At 44.1% G+C, this 18,151-nt stretch overlaps 1 pseudogene; it reads left to right on the top strand.

The window, feature by feature from the left end:
- LOC147679964 (uncharacterized) overlaps positions 1-2,900 on the top strand; it is a 47,555-nt pseudogene extending 44,655 nt beyond the window's left edge.
- The last annotated feature ends 15,251 nt before the right edge of the window (positions 2,901-18,151 follow it).

Here is an 18,151-nt window from a genome sequence, read left to right as displayed (position 1 = left end):
AGGGTGCCTCTCAGGGTGGTTTTGGGGTCCGTGTGGATCTGGAGGTGCAGGTGTTCGGCGGTTGTCAGGGTGTCGTCGGTGTTGGTCTTGATGCGGATGGTGTCCCTGTAGATGATGGCGATGCCTCCTCCAGTCTGGTTGTCGCGGTCTCTTCGGGTGATCTTGTAGCCCTCTGGGATGGCGATGGCGATGTTGGGCGCTAAGGAGTCGTTCATCCAGGTTTCCGTGAGGAAGGCGACGTCAGGAGCTGTGGTGTCGAGGAGGTTCCAGAGTTCGATGGCGTGTCTGTGGACGGAGCGGGTGTTGAGGAGGATGCACTTCAGGTGGTTGCTGCTGTTGTTCGGCTTGGTGGGTGCTGGTGTAGTGCCGGTCCGTATGCAGGTGAACTTGCAGGCGTGGCAGCTGAAGGGTCTGTGGGTTCGTCTCGGGGTGGCTCTGTAGCATCCCGGGATTCGGCCGGTGTTGAGTGCGTTGAGGGCGGCGGCATCGTACGTCCGGCGGGTGGGCTGGGGTCCAGGGGTCCAGGGGTCCTGGCACTGGACGCGGTCCAGGCGCGGACGGGCGCAGACAGGCTTACCTTTGGCGCACCTTCGGCACTCAATCGGTGCTCCCGCTGCGCGCGTCCGCTGTGCGGTCGCTCTGGGGGCGTCATAAGTGAGGACTCAACATACCCTAAACCCTAAAACACTACCCCCAGCACAACTCTCCCCCGACCATCCCTCTACACCCAGTCCAGTCCCCACACTAAAACACTACCCTGCACGACACACCAGCACTACCCTAAACCCTAAAAACTACCCTACACACACACCACAACACTACCCTAAACTCGAAAACACTACCCCCAGCACGACCCCCTGATCCCCATTCCTAAGATAAGAAACTACTGTTCCTCATGCTATGAAAGCATCAGCGATAATGCAAAGATATGCACGAACACCCATTGTCTGAAGGATCTTACAGAGCCTGGTGCTGTTGCTTTTTTTGTCCAACACTCCATAATTGAACAGCTAAATACTATGTTTAAGAGGAGAGATTTTACGGAGGAAGTGAGAACACACAGATATGAGCACTACAAACAGAATGGAAACTCTGTAATAGGTGATGTTTATGATGGAATTGGATACAAAAACCTGTTTGATAAGGGGATATTAAGTATGAAAAACAATATCTCTTTTGTTATGAACACAGATGGAGTCAACATTTTTAAAAGTAGTAAACTAAGCATGTGGCCTGTGTATTTGATGATTAATGAGCTCTCCGTAACAAAACGTAAAGCAAAAGAAAACATGCTTGTCTATGGAATTTGGATTGGGCAAAGAAAGCCATATGTGTGGACATACCTACATTCTTTAACTGAGGGAATTGAGTCGTTTGGAAAAGGGAGTTATGTTTACAGATCATACAGGCTCTGTTTTTGTATGTCGTGCTGCACTACTTTCATGCACTTGTGATCTACCAGCTCGTTGTTTGGTTACCAACAGTAAGCAGTTCAATGGGAAATTTAGCTGTTGGTCCTGTTTACAGCCAGTTATGACTTCAAGATCGGGAATGGGGCATTGCCATGTTTTTCCTTACAATGATGATGATCCTGAAGGACCACCGAGAACAACTGAAAATCTGAAGACTGATATAAATGAACATTAGCTAAAATACAACAGGGTGAACATGAATATTCAGTTCATGGTGTGAAAGGCACTTTCCGGTTTCTATTCCTTTCCCTTTTCCCATGTATTAATGGATTTCGTTTAGATTATATGCATGGGGTCTGCGCAGGTGTAATGAAACTGATGCTCACATTGTGGTTCGAGAAGCAATATGAGAAGTCAAGCTTTTCAGCACACTCTTACAGAGACCTTGTTAGCAAGAGAGTACAGGCTATCAAGCCTCCATTTAACATATCAAGACCTCCTCGTAGCCTTGAAGATGTACATTTATGGAAATCCTCTGAATACAGAAACTTCTTGCTCTTCTGGGGAACACCAGTACTAGCTGATGTATTACCCAATCAGCTATTTGTACATTTTTGCCTCTTCTCCAAAGGAATATATTTACTAGATAAAGAAAGTCTAACATTTTCAGAAATCAACCGAGCAGAGACTTGCTTGCTCACCTTTGTCAAAATTTTTGAAGACCTGTATGATCAGAGGTTCATGACTATGAATATTCATCAGTTAATGCATATTTCAGACTGTGTACACCACAATGGGCCACTCTTTTCAAATAGCTGTTTACATTTTGAAGACCTAAATGGCTACATGGTGTCTCACATCGAAGGAACACAAAATGTAGAAATGCAAATTTTGAATACTGTGACATTAATTCAGATGATACCATTACTTAAAGCAACCTGCAATATTGATGGCGAGATACAAAATGCAATCAATAGACTTATGGATCCATCGATACGTGTGGAGAGAATGGAGATAATAGATGGGTGTTTTCAAATGGGGAAAATGACTATAAAAGATTTAACAAATGATGAGTTCCTAGCAGCTGAAAAAAGAGTATCTGTATACTTTGAAAGGAAAGTAGCATCATATGATAAAATTAGTTTAAGGAAGGGTTATTGCTATGTGTATGCAGCAAACTACAACAAACTAGTCAGACGGGACCAAAGTACAATAAAATATTTAGATAATTCAGAAATACAGTTTGGAAAAGTGTTGAAATGTATCCAGGTCAACGACATAAATAGAAAAACTCACAACTTGGCACTATTAAATCCAATGCCTTGTGTAAACACATATTCCAGTGACTGCAATGTCCATCAAGTTAACCCAAGTTGGAACAAGATAATAGCAGTATATATTTCGGAAATAGTAGGAAGTTGCTGCTTTGTTTGTACCACAAAATTGTCATTTGTATGTGAATTCCCAAATCACTATGAGAGAGATTAGTGGATGCTGTTGTATTAGCCAAAAATCGACATGTCCAGATCTTTAAAAGGTACCATACATTTCAGCAGATTTGAAAAACTGATATGGGGGTTAGCAAACTTCACCCTGGAATTACTAGGATATGATACACAATCCTCTGTGATCGGAAATGATACACATCACTTTAAACTGCAACCCTCTCCCCCACTGTAAACTGGTAATTGCCAGGGCACCCGTAAGGATATGTTTACTTTTATGTGTTTACTTTTTATGTGTTTACTTTTACCAAATGTTTTTAGAAGTACATTTTAAGTACATTTTAAATGTTGTGTAAAAGCTAGATTTTAACACCATAGGAATTCACACTGTTGTGTGCTATTATCAAATGTACTTAAGAAAATTAAATTAAATTCAACCATATAGTTTTCCAAGAGTTTTCAATGATAAATGAATGGGCTTCTGTCATTGATTGTGGATATTGTTCATTGTCTTACCGATACCCCTTATACTTTTACTTGTTATCTTTGGACTGTTGAAAATAAACCAAAAAGTCAACCGAGTATTGGAATACTTTGACCATTAATTCAAACAAATATATGATTGAGGAATGTAAGATCCTCCCACCTATGCATGAGTAATTGGGAAATATCTACTAGTGTACCTGTTTATTTGTTAATATTGTGACTATTAGCCTAGCCATACCTTTTCGGTTTAGCAATTGACCCAAATGCTTTGGACATAACTTTTTATAGAATCTGCAGCTATGGGTAAGTGCAGTAGTATTCAAATTGTATGTATTCAGTAAAAGTTCTGCATTGTAAATGAAGACTATACGGTTAGCATAGAAGTGTTTGGCAGCAGCTTGAATAGTAGTCTGGGTAAAGTGCAGTAGTATTCAAATTGTATGTATTCAGTTAAAGTTCTGCATTGTAAATGAAGACTATACGGTTAGCAAAGAAGTATTTGCTTAGTATTCAGTTAGTGTTCAAGAATAATTACTCACATATCAGTAGTCTTCATGCACTAGCCTTCACAAAAAGAATACTACAGAATACTAAAATTGGCATAAAATAGTCTTCGAATGCTATAAAACCACAGGTTAACCACTAAATGTAGTATTCCACTTCGGTAAGGGCAAACGCATCTAGAAGAGGGTGTAGTTTCGGATTATATGAATTTGAAACTTTTGAACTTCCTTCCAAAAAGTCCCAAATCCAGCTCTTATTGGGTTAAAGATCTGCAGCTGAAGATAACATCTTTGTTTTAGAGCTAAGGAAAGTAAGGGTCTGGGCGCAGGCTACATATACAAATTCTTAAAATAGTTCAAATGCACTTTATAGAAACAATTAAAGCTTGAATTGGAGAATAGGTGAAATTAGAAACAAAATTGTATGATACACATGAATAAAAATAGCTGTACGAGATTTAAAGAAAAACAAAACCTCAGCCGGTTTATTAAACAGGTGAAATGAAAAAAAGTGTAAAAGATTTGGGGGCATATTACCAAGCAATAGCGATAATTATCGCTATTGCTTGGTTAGAGACAAAAATTTACCGCTGAGCTGCGGCGATTTTTATCGCAGTTAAACCTTGGTATTATCAAGGTTTATCGCAAATGCGATAAAAATCGGCCGCAATGCATGAATATCACTGATAAGTCAGCAATATTCATGCATTACCGAGCTAATGCTCTTAACCATGTTATCCACCTCCCATTGGTAACATGGCTAAGAACTGCTCAGGGCAGGTGTTAGCTTTTTGAGATATTCGCGCTTAGCGCGAATATCTCCATAAATGGTAATAGGAGATAGCGATGTTAGCAACTGTTTCCAGTCGCTAACATCTTGGCACGCCCACTTTGCATGTCATTAGTGATAAATATCACTGACATGCAAAGTGGGGCCCAAGATGGTCGCTATCTCCTACTAGCTGTCTCTAACTGGTGTTAGCGACAGCTAGGTAATAGGGAGATCATTTTATCTCCGCTTTCTTGGCTTTTAAAGCCAAAAAAGCGGAGATAAACCCCCTTGATAATATGCCCCTACATCTTACGATGTCTCTACACTGCAGTTTGATCTCCGAGGGGATATTTCCACTCCTGGTAGCTGCCGAACGGAGGCACATTATCTACCATTCTTTTACAAATGTGTTTGAAGCTGATTCAGCCCTACACAACTATTATTTAAGCCAGGGAGAGTTTTGTGCACGATGTTTGCATTTGTCTGTAAACTGGCCTGCTACTATCTATCAGGACTTGTCCTGAACAAGTAAGGGTCTTCATATAGAAGATATGGTTTGGGTCTGGCCTGTTGGGCTCTCTGGTACTGCCAAATATACCAGCCTGAAAGGGCCACTGTGTGGGTAGTTGTTTTTTTGGGATGGTGGGTCATAAAGGAACCAAAAAGCACCTTCACACACTCGCCCTTTCAAGCTTGCTTGACCGTCTGGCAGTGTAAGAGTGCCCATCAAGTAATTCCAGGGCTGGGGCTGGTACTAGCAGACAACAGTGAAGGTCTGCATTGCTAAGTCAACACTGCTTGGTCTTCTCTGTTGTAGTCGGTTCTTGAAAAAGTAGCCCTGGCAAGGATCCCAGCTTATTGTTTGGACTGTACTGTTCTTCATTAGCTCACAAATGAAATGCGTTAACCTCTATTAAGCTTAAAAGAATGGGCCTGCCACAAGTGCAATTAGGGGAGTCCTGAGGTACAAGCTATTTTTCTGCGTAACCCTCTGAGGTTCGAAGGAAAACTTTCTGGAATTTTATGTTATACTTGTTATGCTAAACTCTAAAAATTACGCCATTATTCCACTTCACAAAATGACTTGCATTCTGGTGTAAAAGCTTGCAGCATATGTGACATTCACTGTAAACATATCCTGCAAACTAACAGGATCAACAGAATGTGAGTGACTGTTATCAGTGTATTTGTTATTTTTTACTAATTTTTGGGCATTAAATACATCGTTGTGTCCAACAATTATGGTAGGACATATTATGCAATAAAATATAGCGCCAAAGGAAAGATGTGTATTTTGTGTAACTACACATCATTTTTTTGTAATATTGCTGTAATTTCATGCAATAATACAAAAGTACATTTCTCTAATATCGCATGCTTCTAGCACTGTACAGACCATCCATCTCACTACACAATGTAGAACAGTTGTCAGTCTACAGAAGTCGGCCCAGATTTACAATGGTGTCATGCTGCCCAGCACCCAAAGGTACTGCTCTTCGTTGCGTGAGAGAGCAGGAGAGATTTATATCTACAAAGATATTTCACTCCCTTCCCCTCTCCTTAGTTCCGATGCAGAATTTGGTGCCGAGCGCCACACATATGCCTTTGGACCATAGTGCAAAGGTGTGTGCACCATAGTGCCAAGGTGTGTGCATGAGTCTAGCATATGTTTTGTTTTAAAAGGTTTCCCCTCATAGTACTAAATACTATGGGTAAACCAGTTTTAACACCATGCGCGCTAGCGTAATTCCGCTCGCACGCTGGGTTTTGCGAAAACGCACTTTACGTGACGAGCTGGGCTCATCATCAGCGTGCGAGGAGGCTACGCCATGACGAGCCCAGCTCGTCATCATCGTGGAAGGGGTTAAAACCTTTCCTACTATGTTTATATGCTATACAGTGCAGCACACATGCAAAGTCAGAAAAAGAAAAGCAAAATGAAAACATTTCTTCATTTAACGCCTGCTTTCTGGCTTTTTTGGTGCAAACCCCTGTATGCTAATGTTAATAGATAGGATTTTATGTCAAAAAGCATGGTTAGTTGCATGGAAACACCCATGAAAGGAAGCCTTGGCGCTAAGTAACGCAAAGCAGCGCTTCACATTGATGTGCGTTACTGTTCCTAACAAACCAACAAATATACCAAATTCCTTTGGCTTGCAAATCCCCAAAAAGGCTTTGCAACAGATTTGCGCTAAAAAAGTAATGCAAACCCAATGCAAAACCTTCGTAAATCTTGGCCCAAGTCTCATTTAGGGGATTTACAACGGATTGCTGCGAGCTCCATCATTACAAATACTTTTTGGGGCATTCCTTGGTATGCAACAGTTCCAATGCCCTTCTTGGAGAAAGCACACACAGCTGCCAATATCCTGGATACATGCAATATCAAATTTCATGAATGGCTTCAACACACAGATCTCATTAATTGATTTATTTCCACTGACAGCTACCGTATTGCCACAGCCATGGTAGATGGAGAAGACAGAAACTTTCAATGACTGTAACAATACAGACGTTTTTAAACTATTTGAATGAAGAAACACAATTCTACATGGGTCCAAATCCATGGGAACATGGAATGATAGTGAGACCTCAGCAGTCCAGCAAAATATATCTAACATGTTATGTAGACAGTATATCATGTGAGCAGGTTTTCAATGCAGCTGGTCAATTTACAAGGCAAGAAAAGCCAGTGTTTGTCATAGAACCATGGAGAATCTGGTAATCAGCAAAATGAATACATATTTCACCTTTGTAAGAAAGTAGATTAATAGTTGGGGTGGATAGTAGTCCACCTCAAGAAAAAGATTACCATTCTTGTTAGGTCCAGGAAAGATTTTAGTCATTTAAACCTGAACTCAACCCCTGATTGATATGGCACAGAGGAGACAGGCTAAGCTAAACAAAATATGTAAAGCATTTAGAAGTACCTAAACAATCAAACCCACAACACAATACAAATCTGTTAGACATAAGGTTGTTGTTTGACTGAGATTGAAACCCTAGTCAAAACACAAATACATTCCTAGTCAGGGTAAGTATTAGGCAACCCTAAATTAACTTTTGCTCACCCTCTGGTAGTTGGCACAGAGCAGTCAGACGTAACTGAGAGGCAATGTGTAAAGTTTGTGTGCAAAAGTTCAAACAGTAAAACAGTGAAAACATCACACAAAAAGGTAAGTCTGGAAAACAGTTCTCACTTCAAAAATTAACCAAGACAAGTATCAACTGACTAGAACTTAAGATGCTAAATTTAAAGGTTTTAGGTAAAAATAGCATATAGAAAAATAAAGCTCTACTGGGGATATCTGTTTCTGCCGGACCGGTACAAAATGAATAGTTCAAGCCAACAGTGATAGAGAGCGGGCCATATACAAGGACCCAGATAAGCCAGCTGAACCAAAGAATCTCACATCCAGTTGTGGAGTGTATGTGTGGATTCGCATTGAAGATATATTGTGTAGCTGAGCAGATGCGTTAGTTCCCAGCTGCGACAAGGCTGTAGTGCAAGGTCCTGATGTATCGATGTCAAATAATTTGTTGACAGGGTTTACGATGCGAAGTCTTTTGTTGAGGATGCGAGGTGCAGTGGAGGTCACATGTCAGTTTCTATGAGCGCTGAGTCTGCGATGCTGAGATCCGTCGCTGTAGCGGCTGTCAATGAGGAATGCAAGGAGCTTGTTTCAAGTAGAGTGTTGCACAGAGGCAGTTCCAAAAGCAATGCGTTGGTCCCAAATGTGGGAGGCTGCAGTGATGTGTCTCTTTTGCAAAGGGTTCACTCCATGCAACACGGGCGATGCAGAGGTTGTCCTCAAAGATCCTCTGCTCAACCGAGGATGCATTGGTTCCACTGGAGATACACCTTAGGACTAACTCCAAGGGTCCAGGACTGAGATGGCACCACTTGGCAGGGCAAACTAACAGGTGGCAAATGCAGGTTGGTTGAAAGTCTTTTATATCCCTGAGACTTCGGAGCAGGCAGCCTGTCAGACAGCCCTTGGAGTCACTCTAGGTTCATATGATGCAGGGCCAGTCCTCTCACCCAGGCAAGAGTGAATCAGGCATCAGGTCAGGACAGTGAGACCGGAGTCCAACATATAATTTACAAAGAGTAAGCTACGGCAACAAATTTGCATCTATCACTTTTAGTGAGTCAATATTTGTCCAAATTTAGGTGGTGCATCAATCTAGAAGATCATTCTCCTAATCTTCCACAGAGGAGCACTGCTCCATAGAACAATTTGCAATACAAGGAGCAGTACCGATCATCCATCATATCAAATAAGTGAATATTATAGAAGTGTCTAAGTTAAATAGTGCACAGACTTTATCAAGATTTGTCTAAAGGTTTCCTTTATTCACATCTTCTTATTCTTTTAAAAACTTCACTCTCAATTTAAAGAATGAATCGGCTTCATGCCACATTTTACCACATGTCAGCTAACCGGGTTAACTGGTGCAGATGCCTACATGCTGAGAACAGCCCAGTAGATGGAAGCATGGGATTAGGACATACATATATAATGTGTCCTAATATTACGATTACCAAATCTAAATTAAACAGGAGACCTAACACCTTGGAAAAGTCATAAAACATCACAAACAATGCTAGCTATGCTGTGAGTCTCTCTGGGTCTTTGACTGACATGTGCTGTCATTACCTAAAGTCCTGAAGAGGTCTCTGTTAGGGGACAAAACACGTTGGCTATATGGGAGAGATGTTTTAAAAGCAGCAGTCCAGCAGAGTGGCAGTTCCTTCAGCACCAGAGCAGTCCGTCGTCCTTTCATAGTCTTTACAGGTCCAGAAGTGCACTGAAGTGGTGGTGTCAGAGTTCCAGTACTAATACCCAGTTGTGCTTTCTGAAGTAGGGAGACTTCAAAGACATGCCTTTGAAGTTCACAGAGGCCCTCCCTTCTTCCCCTTTCCCCCCCTTGGTGTAGGGACAATGCACAGCTTATTCAGGTTTTAGTGAGGCGGGTCCAGCTCCTCCCACCCTTCCTGCCAGGGTAGCCCATCAAGTCACACTGAAACTCCTATTATGTGTGGCTGTCCAGGGGAAATACACAAAGCTCAAAAGACAGCCACCCCAGAATGTAATCTGAACAAGGCAGCAAGCAATCTGACTATGCCATGAGTTTGGATTTTAAATTGCAATTCCAAAGACACCAAACTTGAAAAGTCCATCCCTTCACAATGCGGAATTACATTTATAAGATACAATAAGGTAATCCCAATGTTATCCAATGGGAGTGATAGCCTTGAAGTAATGAAAAAAGAGTTTTCTACTACCAGGACGTTTAAAACTAATAAATTACATAGTCTGCTATTTAAATACATTTCACAATGCCCTATGGGTTGTCTAGGGCCTACATTAGGGGTGACATATGTAGAAAAATGGAAGGTTTTATGCCTGGCAACAAGTTTATCTTACCAGGTCCAAACAGCAGTATAATCTTCACACACAGGCTCTTTGATGGCAGGCTTGAGCCATGTCTAGCGGGCTACTTAAGTAGGTAGCAGAATAAGTGCTGCAGGCCTACTAGTAGAATTTCATTTACAGGTTCTGGGCACGTGTAGTGCACTTTACTAGAAAACTACAAGTAAATTAAAAATGCCAATTAGGGATGTAACAAAACTACTGTGTTTTAGGGAGAGAGTACATGTGTTGGACTTGGCCCTTTAGGCAGGTTCACCCCGAAACGTTTTGCATTTTCCTAGCCTGTTTCTGTAACCTGGTGTTGGAGATTTTAGGTCTCTCCGCAATTTTTCACTGTGGTCCAGTGTAAAGTGCGTGCGCTCTCTGCGTATGTGTGGTGAGAGTGTTCTGCCCTCCCAAAGGAATGCATGGGGAATATGTGTGTCCATGGTAGTTCCTGATTTGTGGGGAGTAGAGGGTGAAGTTTGGTATGTGCGAACTCGTGTGATTAAAGGCTGCGCGATGATGTGTGTGGATTTATTGTGTCTAGTGTGAAAGTGCTACTTCTAGAAGTTGGTATATCTGTGCAGTAAAGGTGAATTGGCTGTCTGGCTTGTGATTGGCTGGAGCTGGCTGGTGTGCCTGGCTCCAAGAGTCATGATGGGTCTGCCCCGGCGGTGAATTGAGAGATCTGGATGTTGATAGGAGGAAGGAGTGCACCTGGGACCTGAATAATGCTGGGCCTTCCCTCCACAATGCTGGCTCCACCCCCTGTGGTGCGTCTGATGTCCCTAGCCTGGCCAGTGAAAGGGAGAAAGGGGCTGAGCAAAACAAAGTGCTCAGGAGTTCCCCTGAACCAGTTGTAGCTGGTTCTCCCATTGCCTGCACCCTGTTAAACAAGTGTATAAAAAGGGGCTGTGACCACCATGAAAAATGTTCTTGTTTCCTGACTTGAATCTATCAGGGGCGTGCTGCTGCTGGGGCCCAGGGGAAGGCTTGCCCCGCCCAGCCCCTGGATTGCTGGAGGACTTCTTTCTGGGGCCCCTTCTGCCTGGCCGGAGGATGGCTGGGAGACTTTCTCCTTGCCCTGGAGACCTTTTCCTGGGTTTCCCTGCTTGTTGTTGGGACCCTTCTGCCTTGCCTGAAGAGGACTGGGGGGACTTTTTCTTTGCAGGGAGATGTCTGCTCCATTTCCTTGTCCCAGTACTCCTTGTGCCCCTAGCGCCTGTGAGCGCTGTGCTTTATTCTCCTTGTTGGCCGTGGAGGAGAGAATCCCCAGCATAGGGATTCCCCCGGTGGCCCCTGCAATGTGGGTGCCCACCTCGCTTATTTGGATTGTGACTTGCAGGTGCCCACCCTGCATTATGCCCAGTTATTTAATTATCGTTAGTGCGCGGGTGCCCACCCCGCGACTTTTTTTTGCATTAGCAGCAGCCACCCCGCGTCATTGCCACCTTTTAGTTTTATTATTAATTTACGGCGCCGACCCCGCGTTGTACAGCTGGAGAAATCCCCGCCGCAAACGGGCCCAAAATTAGAAGGCAGCCAAAAGACGCCCGGATGTGGGCGGGCCTGGCAAATTCCTCTTCCGCGTCTCCCTTCCTTGGGGGAAATGGAGCCCCGCATGCTGGCCTGCCCCCGCCACGACTACAGGAGAAGTGTTGCCACATTGAGGAGAGGGAATGCAGTGCAACGCTGCTACCCAGTCCCCTGAGTAAGCGAGGGCTTGGGGGGTTGACCCTTTTGTTACCCAGAGCGGTCCTGATGTTGCGGGCCGCTCCTGGCAGTTCTTGTTGGTGGAGAAGAGCGGACTCTCCTTTGCGGGCCGCTCCACCGATGGCCTCATTTGTTTCAAGGGCCCGTGGGGGTCCTGAGGTCCTGGGGGCTCTGTGTGCACCATAGGTGGTGTCAGTAAGGGCCCAAGTCAAAGCGGCCTGTGTGGCCCGAGGGCCGCTCCAACATGGGGGACATTTGTGTTAGGGCCCCCGGTGTGCCCAGAGCCGGTGCGTGCCCCCCCGGGGGCATATTTTGTTTAAAGCTCCGTGTGGCCGAGTAGTAGTGCTTGTCTGAGGCCGAGTATGTTGGTGGCATTCAGAGTGGCCCCGGATGACAGCGGGCGGCTCCAATGTTTTGCACAGTGGATTTCAGAGCCCCAAGGCTCCACCATGGGGGCCTGTTTTGTTTCGGGAGCCAGTGCGCTCCACAGAGGGGTCAAGTTTATTTAAAAGCCCCGTGGGGTGCCAGTGAGGGCACCATGTTTGTTTCCTGAGCGGCCCGCTAGCTAGAGGGCCGCTCCAATGTGGTATTTATTTTCCAGAGCTGTGTGTTGGCTCCAACGAGAGGCAGGTTCATTTTCAGAGCCGAAAGGGCTCCAAAGTGCGCAGTATTGGTTCCAGAGCCTAGAGGGCTCCAACCTGTGGCGTAGTTTGTCCTGGGGGCCAGTGAGAGCCCATGCCGCAGTTTTGTTGATTCCCAGCTGCCCAGCAGCTGCACCGTTTAGGCGCAATTAGAGTGAAAGCCCCTGAGAGGGACAGAAGTGGCAGAGAGGTGCCAGGCCTTCCACAGCTGCGCAGCACTTAGTGCCAGCTGCAGTGTTTAGGCCCCATGTGCTTGTTCTCAGCTGCCCAGCAAGTAATGGGCAGCTGCAACGTTTAGGTTTGCACCGGTGGCGCACCCCTGACTGGCGCTGCATTGGCAGCGCGCCCTGACATTCTGGACACAGGGCATTTGAGCCCCTTCTTAGGTGGCCAGTTGGCCAGGGGGGGTTGGTGGATGTATAGGGCGCAAGGTCCTAATGTGGTTTATGTGCTTTGAATGTGGTGCCAGGAAATTAAATGCATCTAGTATGTTTTACGCACCCTGTGTTGATACCTCTAGAAATGGTTTTACTTGTGGAGGCTTGTGTTAGTGAGATTGTGCTTCACTATGATTTACGCCCCTAAATGTGAGTTATGCTTAAGGGGTAGGGTCTAATGTGTTTAGACTAGTGAGGAGATTGCCTACTGTATTTATACTGTCTAGGCCTAATGTGATTTATGCGTAATGTGGAATGCCTTTATGCCTGTGATACCTCTAAATGTGTTTTCATGCTTAGGAGGGTGTTTTGCCTAGTATAATTTATACTAGTAAGTTTGTGTCCCTGCGTGATCTATGCCTATGTTGATCAGTATTGCGTAGTGTGTACCTACCTGTTACCACTGGTTACTGGTTGTGGTCTATAATTGTTATTTGGTGCTACAGTTACTCTAAGTGCTATTTCTACTAAGTGTTGATCCTGACAGTGACCCACGTGGCCCTGTCCTGTGTAAATAATTCCTTGTGAATATTGCCCGTGCCAGTTGGCACAATGTATATTGTGTGATTACTATCTGATGTGTTTTAAGAATACAAAACTTATTTTTATATATACCTTGTGTGGAGTTCCTTTTGTAGTGTGCCTGGGATGTTGTTGCTGTGTGCGTGCTCAAATGCTTTACACATTGCCTCCGGGATAAGCCTGTCTGCTTGTGCCAAGCTACCAAGGCGGTGAGCAGGGGTTATCTTTGGCGTGTAACTCCCTTGCCTTGACTAGAGTGGTGGTTTCTGCCTGGCTTTGGCGCAAGCCTTAGAGAACCACAAATCCCAGTTTTAACAACATGCACTTTAGCAATTGTTTGCAGTGGTAAAGTGCTCAGAGTAATAGGCCAGTAAAAATGAGGTCAGAACAAGTGGAGGCAAAAGGCAAAATGTGAGGGGGAGACCACCCTTAGGCTGTCAAGTCTAACATGTATACCCTTCAGCTAAAAGTGGGGAGAGCTACCCAACCCCTTGTGAGTTCTCTTTATTAAGGCAGAAAAACCTGGGGAGACCATCAGCATTGGCGTGATTGACCATAAAGTGCATTGCCTGTAGGGAGATGAACCATCTCAGCCCATTGAAATGATCATCTCTCATCCTCATGAGCCATCTGAGGGGTCTGAGGTCTGTCTGAACCAGGAAGAGTGAGTCCCGTACAGGTATGGTCTCAACTTCTTCTGTGCTTCTCTCTCAATTGCACTTCACTTCTATTCCCATGAAGTAGCCTCCTGCTAATGAAGGCTCAGGTCAGTCTAGGCCCTCTTCATTAAACTGTGTTAATACTACCCCTATGTCATGCTCAGAAGCATCCATCTGCACTAATAATTATTCAGAGAAATCAGGTGCCTTGAATACAGATACTGTTCACGTGGCTTCTTTGAGGGTATCAAAGGCTTACTTGCAAGCCTCTGTCCAGATCACCAATTTGGGCTGCTTTTTAGATGTCAGTTCTGTTAAGGGGCAACAATGGTGCCATATCCCTGAGCCAATTTTTTGGTAGTATCCTGTGAGGCCCAGGAAGACTCTCACTTCTGTCTCAGATTTACGTGGTAGCCAGCTCATGAAAGTCTCAATTCTGGCCATGGAGGGGCTCCACCTTCCCCACACCCACCAGATGACCCAGGTATCCCACAAAACCCTGCCCAATCCAGCTCTTACTTGCCTTGATGGTTAGGCCTGCCTGTTGCAGGGCCTGAAGCACCTCTTGAAGGTGATGAAGGTATTCCTGCCAGCTGGAACTGTACACAGCAATGTCATCTAAGTAGATGGCATAAAATACCTCCTTGCCAGCCAGGGCCCTACAAACCAACTTTGGAAGGTAGCAGGGGTGTTCTTCAGGCACTTGTAATTGGAATTTGCCCTCTGTGATTGAAAAGGCTGACCTTTCATTGCACCCTTCAGTCAAAGTGATCTCAAAATACCCTCATGTAAAAAAAGATGCTAAAATATTTGGCAGTAACCATCCTGTAAAATGAGCTCAAGAATGAATGTGCATCAGTCCTCTTTAATTAATTAAGTCCTTGGTAGTCCATGCAGAACTGGAGTGCTGATGAGGCGTCCGGTGGTGCAGACATTGGGACCAGCACCACAGGGCTTGACCAGTGACCGTTAGAGGGCTCAATCAACCCCTAATGCCAGCATCTTGGAGACCTTATCCTTGATGCTGGATCTCACCTTATTGACAACCTGAAAATGTTGTTCTTCACAGGTAAACTGTCTTCAGTGTCAATATCATGGATGCACATGTATGTGAGTCAAGGAATGATGGTGGAGAACAGAGAGGCAAACTGTCCCAGTAACTAATAGCAGTTGCCCTGCTGCTCTGAGGTCAGTGAAGCAGAGGTTGACACCTTCCATTGACCCATCATGTTCTTGCTTAGAGAGTAGGTCAGGGAGGTGTTCAGTCTCCTCTTCCACTATCTCATCTGTCACCAGGAGACTGCTCAATTCAGACCTCTAAAAGAGAGGCTTAAGACAGCTTACATGGATGACGCTTAAGGGGTCCCTAGGGGGTCTGGAGCTCTGCCAGGAGGGTCTTCACCCTTTTGCTCATTCACTTTGTATGGCCTGTTCCAGCAGTCCTGGAGAGCCCAGGGCTCTACTGGCTTGAAGACCCATACATTCTGGCCATGCGGAAACTCCACCAGAATAGCCTCCTGGTCATACCAGAGCTTCATAACTTCTTCACTGGCCTCAAAATTACTTTTTGTCTTTTTCCAGAAGCGGTATATTTGGTTATGAAGGCCCAGCATGTAGCTGACCACATTCTGGGGAGATGGTTTAGGAACTTGCTCCCACTCTTCTGTGTCAAGGCTCAGAAGTCCCCTGACAGAATGGCCATAGAGTAGTTCAAAGGGCTGAATCCTGCTCCTTTCTGTGGAATCTCTGTAGTAGTGGTAAACCAAGACCTCCAAGACATGCATAGATATTATGAGCAGAGACGATTTAGTTGTGCTCAAACAACAGCACCAGGAAGCAACTACCACCCTGACAAAACCACTATCATTCCATAGAGAACATAGAATTACTATGATGTAGGCATTCCATTGACACTTCACATGTGCATCAATTTACCCATAACAGAATGATTGAACATGATAACATTATATTACTATAACATCTTCCACCCTTTATTCAACCTATGAATAAAATATAAATACAATAAAAACACTTTGACATAAACTGTACACTTTCATAAACATGATTTTACCTATTGTAAATATATGAATGTCAGTTTAGCAAAAACCAAGAGAAAACGCTGAATCCCTTTCAAGTGCGAAACTGTAGCGGTTTCCAGATCACCCTTTTTTCTCTGATATTGGCGTGACCATTTTCTGACTGATGTTGTAAAGAAAATCCGTTTATCAGTTTTTCTTGGGAATCTTTATCCCTACTTAGATTCCACCATTCATGCCTTTTTATCCTGATTGCATTTACTTTGACTGCATTTACTTTGATGAACCCTTAGGTACCTGAGTCAGACTGGGATCCTGAATACCTACCCAATCTCCCACTTGGATTTTATGATCAACCGCTTTGACCCTATGCCTGTCATGAAAATAGTCTTTAATTTTCTTCTGTGAGGCTTCCACTTTGGAACAGATCTCCTTATCCATATTGCACTCGTGTTCAGACCATGATTTTACCCTTTAAGCCATGGTGGGCACATCACACATGCAAGCAAATGCTCTCTCATGACCTTAAAATGTGTCTTGTCAGCTACTCAGTTAGGACCTGTGCAATGTTTGAATAACATGCTCTCTACTGCTTACATACATCCATCTTGTTCCTATATGCCCACTGAATATATTCTACCAACGTACAATTCATTTTGCTACCAAACCGTTGACTTGTGGATGATATAAAGACACACTTTATGTACAATACTACATTGTGCCAAACAATTGCTCATTTCCTTTGAAACAAACTGGACACTGTTATCTGATACTAACTCTAAGGGCAAACCCTCTCTAAGAAATATCATTCCCAGTAATGTGGTAAAAGCCTTGTTGTTCGGTTCATGAACAAAATCCACCTCCCACCATTTGCTGTAATAAATCACAACCACCACAGCAAACTTAAAAATGTGAGGAAGGACCCTGAATGGAGCATTGAACTCTATGGTGAGTTTAGACCATGGACCCTCTGGTAGTCATACTGGATCTAATGGTGGTCTTTCAGTTTTAAGTGATTAATCACTAGTAAATCATATGACACCTTCCCTGACAAATTGAGTGATGTCCGTATCAATGCTTGTCCACCAAAACATTGAGCGTATTTTCCTCTAGGTAATAGTCTGACCCAAATGATCTTCATGGATAGTACATATGATTTTGTCACGTAACAAACTTTGAGGCACACATTTATCTGACCCAAATTATCTTCATGGATAGTACATATGATTTTGTCATGTAACAAACTTTGAAGCACAAATGTATCTCCTCTTGTTAGACCTGGCTTTTCCAGCCGGTTTATCCCTGGACCTTTTGCTTTTTGACCTCCTGTTTTTGACCCTGTTTTTGTTGCTTTTAGGACTCTGGGCACTTTGCCATTGCTGATCAGTGCTAAAGTGCAAATGATCTCTGTGTAAATTGTTATTATGGATTGGTGTTTCCAGGATTGGCTTCTTTCATTTACTACTAAGTCCCTACAACAGTGCACTGTGAGTACTCAGGGTCTGTGAGTCAAATGCTCCTAGTGGGCTTGCAGCACTGATTGTGCCACCCATACAAGCAACCCTGCAAAGGGTTCTCAGACCTGCAACTGCAGTGTCTGTGCGCAGTTTAGTACTGCCATTTCAACCTGGCAAGTGCACCCACGTGCCAGGCCCTAACCTTCCCGTTTCTGACATGTAAGTCACACCTACGGTAGACCCAAAGTACCCCTTTGGGCAGGGTGCAGTGTATGTGAAAGGTAAGACATGTCCTTATGGTGAAATACAGTGCATTTCGTTTTTCAATATTGAAAGGCTAGAATGGGAGTGTAGGAAGGGGGAGCCTCTAGTTGGCGCAGTGCAACACTAGCGACAAGCAGGGACTCTCTCTTCCTCGTCAGGGCTGAGGGCTACCTTCAAGACAACCTCTGCTTACCCTCTAGGTAGTGTGGCTTAAGCAGTCTTTGGCTAATCTCTGGGGCACATAGGGTTAAACATTTGCAATATTACACCGTCACAACCAACCCACCACACAATGACACCAAACTGTATTCGTAAAAATATATATCTTTATATAAATTTCAAGCAGGCTTGTAAATACAGTTGTCAAACTTTCAATAGCGG

Source organism: Lissotriton vulgaris, chromosome 11 (assembly GCF_964263255.1).
Source record: "Lissotriton vulgaris chromosome 11, aLisVul1.2, whole genome shotgun sequence".
NCBI lineage: Eukaryota > Metazoa > Chordata > Amphibia > Caudata > Salamandridae > Lissotriton > Lissotriton vulgaris.
The sequence above is the reverse complement of the archived record's forward strand: the minus strand, read 5'-3'. Positions and strand labels throughout refer to the sequence as shown.